We start from the raw sequence: 5,497 nt of genomic DNA, 5'->3' as shown, positions 1-5,497 counted from the left end.
GCGAGAGCAGACCACGCCCGCGCTAAACGCCCGCACTTACCGGCACCCCTACGGCACTCACCTCGCCCAGGCCCGGCACGTTAGCGCTGACCCACTTCCCGACCAAGCCCGACACGCCCCGATCCTCAGAGCCAATCCTTATCCCGAAGTTACGGATCCAATTTGCCGACTTCCCTTACCTACATTATTCTATCGACTAGAGGCTCTTCACCTTGGAGACCTGCTGCGGATATGGGTACGAACCGGCGCGACACCTCCACGTGGCCCTCTCCCGGATTTTCAAGGTCCGAGGGGAAGATCGGGACACCGCCGCAACTGCGGTGCTCTTCGCGTTCCAAACCCTATCTCCCTGCTAGAGGATTCCAGGGAACTCGAACGCTCATGCAGAAAAGAAAACTCTTCCCCGATCTCCCGACGGCGTCTCCGGGTCCTTTTGGGTTACCCCGACGAGCATCTCTAAAAGAGGGGCCCGACTTGTATCGGTTCCGCTGCCGGGTTCCGGAATAGGAACCGGATTCCCTTTCGCCCAACGGGGGCCAGCACAAAGCGCATCATGCTATGACGGCCCCATCAACATCGGATTTCTCCTAGGGCTTAGGATCGACTGACTCGTGTGCAACGGCTGTTCACACGAAACCCTTCTCCGCGTCAGCCCTCCAGGGCCTCGCTGGAGTATTTGCTACTACCACCAAGATCTGCACCGACGGCGGCTCCAGGCAGGCTCACGCCCAGACCCTTCTGCGCCCACCGCCGCGACCCTCCTACTCGTCAGGGCTTCGCGGCCGGCCGCAAGGACCGGCCATGACTGCCAGACTGACGGCCGAGTATAGGCACGACGCTTCAGCGCCATCCCATTTTCAGGGCTAGTTGCTTCGGCAGGTGAGTTGTTACACACTCCTTAGCGGATTCCGACTTCCATGGCCACCGTCCTGCTGTCTTAAGCAACCAACGCCTTTCATGGTTTCCCATGAGCGTCGATTCGGGCGCCTTAACTCGGCGTTTGGTTCATCCCACAGCGCCAGTTCTGCTTACCAAAAGTGGCCCACTTGGCACTCCGATCCGAGTCGTTTGCTCGCGGCTTCAGCATATCAAGCAAGCCGGAGATCTCACCCATTTAAAGTTTGAGAATAGGTTGAGGTCGTTTCGGCCCCAAGGCCTCTAATCATTCGCTTTACCGGATGAGACTCGTACGAGCACCAGCTATCCTGAGGGAAACTTCGGAGGGAACCAGCTACTAGATGGTTCGATTAGTCTTTCGCCCCTATACCCAGCTCCGACGATCGATTTGCACGTCAGAATCGCTACGGACCTCCATCAGGGTTTCCCCTGACTTCGTCCTGGCCAGGCATAGTTCACCATCTTTCGGGTCCCAACGTGTACGCTCTAGGTGCGCCTCACCTCGCAATGAGGACGAGACGCCCCGGGAGTGCGGAGGCCGCCGCCCCGTGAAGGGCGGGGAAGCCCCATCCTCCCTCGGCCCGCGCAAGGCGAGACCTTCACTTTCATTACGCCTTTAGGTTTCGTACAGCCCAATGACTCGCGCACATGTTAGACTCCTTGGTCCGTGTTTCAAGACGGGTCGTGAAATTGTCCAAAGCTGAAGCGCCGCTGACGGGAGCGATTATTCCGCCCGAGAGCATCCCGAGCCAACAGCGGCGCGGGTCCGGGGCCGGGCCAGGTAGGTCCGTCATCCGGGAAGAACCGCGCGCGCTTGCCGGGAGCCCGAGCGCCCAAAGGGGCGAATCGACTCCTCCAGATATACCGCCGGGCAGCCAGCCAGGACACCGGGGCTCTGCCCAACAGACGCGAACCGAGGCCCGCGGAAGGACAGGCTGCGCACCCGGGCCGTAGGCCGGCACCCAGCGGGTCGCGACGTCCCTACTAGGGGAGAAGTGCGGCCCACCGCACACCGGAACGGCCCCACCCCGCGGCGAGTGGAAAGGCAACCGGACACGACCCCGCCGCGGATTGCTCCGCGCGGGCGGCCGGCCCCATCTGCCGAGGGCGGAGGCCAGTGGCCGGATGGGCGTGAATCTCACCCGTTCGACCTTTCGGACTTCTCACGTTTACCCCAGAACGGTTTCACGTACTTTTGAACTCTCTCTTCAAAGTTCTTTTCAACTTTCCCTCACGGTACTTGTTCGCTATCGGTCTCGTGGTCATATTTAGTCTCAGATGGAGTTTACCACCCACTTGGAGCTGCACTCTCAAGCAACCCGACTCGAAGGAGAGGTCCCGCCGACGCTCGCACCGGCCGCTACGGGCCTGGCACCCTCTACGGGCCGTGGCCTCATTCAAGTTGGACTTGGGCTCGGCGCGAGGCGTCGGGGTAGTGGACCCTCCCAAACACCACATGCCACGACAGGCGGCAGCCTGCGGGGTTCGGTGCTGGACTCTTCCCTGTTCGCTCGCCGCTACTGGGGGAATCCTTGTTAGTTTCTTTTCCTCCGCTTAGTAATATGCTTAAATTCAGCGGGTAGTCTCGCCTGCTCTGAGGTCGTTGTACGAGGTGTCGCACGCCACACCGCCAGCCGGCTGTGCACGCTACCGAGAAAGTACCGGTATGCGAACCGCCAGGCGACGGGCGCGCATCGCACGTTTGAGGAGACGCGGCCGGCCCCACAGGCGGCCGCGACACTCCCAGGTCTGCGAAGCGGGGCAAACGCCGCGCGCTTCAGTATACGTAGCCGACCCTCAGCCAGACGTGGCCCGGGAACGGAATCCATGGACCGCAATGTGCGTTCGAAACGTCGATGTTCATGTGTCCTGCAGTTCACATGTCGACGCGCAATTTGCTGCGTTCTTCATCGACCCACGAGCCGAGTGATCCACCGTCCTGGGTGATCTTTTCTCAGTTTCCGCCGTCTCTTTCGAGACGGTCGCATAGGCGGGAGTGAGGCGTGTGGCGGCCCCTGTTCCAGCGTTCTGTGTCCAACGGCCTCACGGCCGACGGGCGTCGTACGGCTCCACACCGGAGCGGACAGGCACTCGGGCGAAAGTCATTCAAAACCGGCGCCAGGCGCCAGGTGCCGCAGGCCAGCCGCTCCAGCGCTTCAGCGCTCGTACCACACAACATTGCCGCTAGTTTTGAGAGGCACGCGTGGTTCCGCACGCGGCGCACGGCTACGGCGAGCCGTACAGGTAGCGTGTTGCGCGACACGACACGCACATCGAAAGACATGCAGTCTAGTCGGTAATGATCCTTCCGCAGGTTCACCTACGGAAACCTTGTTACGACTTTTACTTCCTCTAAATGATCAAGTTTGGTCATCTTTCCGGTAGCATCGGCAACGACAGAGTCAATGCCGCGTACCAGTCCGAAGACCTCACTAAATCATTCAATCGGTAGTAGCGACGGGCGGTGTGTACAAAGGGCAGGGACGTAATCAACGCGAGCTTATGACTCGCGCTTACTGGGAATTCCTCGTTCATGGGGAACAATTGCAAGCCCCAATCCCTAGCACGAAGGAGGTTCAGCGGGTTACCCCGACCTTTCGGCCTAGGAAGACACGCTGATTCCTTCAGTGTAGCGCGCGTGCGGCCCAGAACATCTAAGGGCATCACAGACCTGTTATTGCTCAATCTCGTGCGGCTAGAAGCCGCCTGTCCCTCTAAGAAGAAAAGTAATCGCTGACAGCACGAAGGATGTCACGCGACTAGTTAGCAGGCTAGAGTCTCGTTCGTTATCGGAATTAACCAGACAAATCGCTCCACCAACTAAGAACGGCCATGCACCACCACCCACCGAATCAAGAAAGAGCTATCAATCTGTCAATCCTTCCGGTGTCCGGGCCTGGTGAGGTTTCCCGTGTTGAGTCAAATTAAGCCGCAGGCTCCACTCCTGGTGGTGCCCTTCCGTCAATTCCTTTAAGTTTCAGCTTTGCAACCATACTTCCCCCGGAACCCAAAAGCTTTGGTTTCCCGGAGGCTGCCCGCCGAGTCATCGGAGGAACTGCGGCGGATCGCTGGCTGGCATCGTTTATGGTTAGAACTAGGGCGGTATCTGATCGCCTTCGAACCTCTAACTTTCGTTCTTGATTAATGAAAACATACTTGGCAAATGCTTTCGCTTCTGTTCGTCTTGCGACGATCCAAGAATTTCACCTCTAACGTCGCAATACGAATGCCCCCGCCTGTCCCTATTAATCATTACCTCGGGTTCCGAAAACCAACAAAATAGAACCGAGGTCCTATTCCATTATTCCATGCACACAGTATTCAGGCGGGCTTGCCTGCTTTAAGCACTCTAATTTGTTCAAAGTAAACGTGCCGGCCCACCGAGACACTCAATAAAGAGCACCCTGGTAGGATTTCAACGGGGTCCGCCTCGGGACGCACGAGCACGCACGAGGCGGTCGCACGCCTTCAGCTCGCCCCACCGGCAGGACGTCCCACGATACATGCCAGTTAAACACCGACGGGCGGTGAACCAACAGCGTGGGACACAAATCCAACTACGAGCTTTTTAACCGCAACAACTTTAATATACGCTATTGGAGCTGGAATTACCGCGGCTGCTGGCACCAGACTTGCCCTCCAATAGATACTCGTTAAAGGATTTAAAGTGTACTCATTCCGATTACGGGGCCTCGGATGAGTCCCGTATCGTTATTTTTCGTCACTACCTCCCCGTGCCGGGAGTGGGTAATTTGCGCGCCTGCTGCCTTCCTTGGATGTGGTAGCCGTTTCTCAGGCTCCCTCTCCGGAATCGAACCCTGATTCCCCGTTACCCGTTACAACCATGGTAGGCGCAGAACCTACCATCGACAGTTGATAAGGCAGACATTTGAAAGATGCGTCGCCGGTACGAGGACCGTGCGATCAGCCCAAAGTTATTCAGAGTCACCAAGGCAAACGGACCGGACGAGCCGACCGATTGGTTTTGATCTAATAAAAGCGTCCCTTCCATCTCTGGTCGGGACTCTGTTTGCATGTATTAGCTCTAGAATTACCACAGTTATCCAAGTAACGTGGGTACGATCTAAGGAACCATAACTGATTTAATGAGCCATTCGCGGTTTCACCTTAATGCGGCTTGTACTGAGACATGCATGGCTTAATCTTTGAGACAAGCATATGACTACTGGCAGGATCAACCAGGGAGCTGCGTCAACTAGAGCTGAGCAGCCGGCCGCCCGGGAGTGTGTCCCGGGGGCCCGCGCGAACACGCAAGCGTCCGCTCAATCATTCTGCAAACAGGAGGAGGCTGAGCTCCCCTGCACAATACACCTCGAAACCCTCTCAGGTCCCGGCGGCGCGCAGCGCCGTCCCAAGTACTTGGTCGGGTTCGAGAGAGGCGCAATCGCCCGGAGTTAGGCGAGTAGACGCTTTCGGTGCGACCACCCGTGCTCCCAACTGAGCTTGCCGCTGCCGACAGAGGCCCGGGAGCGTGCTGTCGTGGCATTGCCGGCGGGAGACAACACGCGCCACCTACGGTGACCGGCAGCTCCAACGCCAGCGCCACAGAAGGACAAAAGCCCCACTTGGGTGCCGAAGC

At 58.2% G+C, this 5,497-nt stretch overlaps 2 non-coding genes across 2 annotated transcripts; both read right to left on the bottom strand.

The window, feature by feature from the left end:
- Positions 1-2,688: 2,688 nt before the first annotated feature.
- On the bottom strand, positions 2,689-2,843 carry LOC124761947. The gene has a single exon (XR_007012459.1). It is a non-coding gene; the product is annotated as a 5.8S ribosomal RNA (ribosomal RNA).
- Positions 2,844-3,194: 351 nt separating this feature from the next.
- LOC124761962 lies at positions 3,195-5,103 on the bottom strand. The gene has a single exon (XR_007012471.1). It is a non-coding gene; the product is annotated as a small subunit ribosomal RNA (ribosomal RNA).
- Between the last annotated feature and the right edge of the window lie 394 nt (positions 5,104-5,497).

The sequence above is a fragment of the Schistocerca piceifrons genome, unplaced genomic scaffold, assembly GCF_021461385.2.
Source record: "Schistocerca piceifrons isolate TAMUIC-IGC-003096 unplaced genomic scaffold, iqSchPice1.1 HiC_scaffold_589, whole genome shotgun sequence".
Taxonomy (NCBI): Eukaryota; Metazoa; Arthropoda; class Insecta; order Orthoptera; family Acrididae; genus Schistocerca; species Schistocerca piceifrons.
Note: the sequence above shows the minus strand (reverse complement) of the source record. Positions and strands in the feature narration are given on the sequence as shown.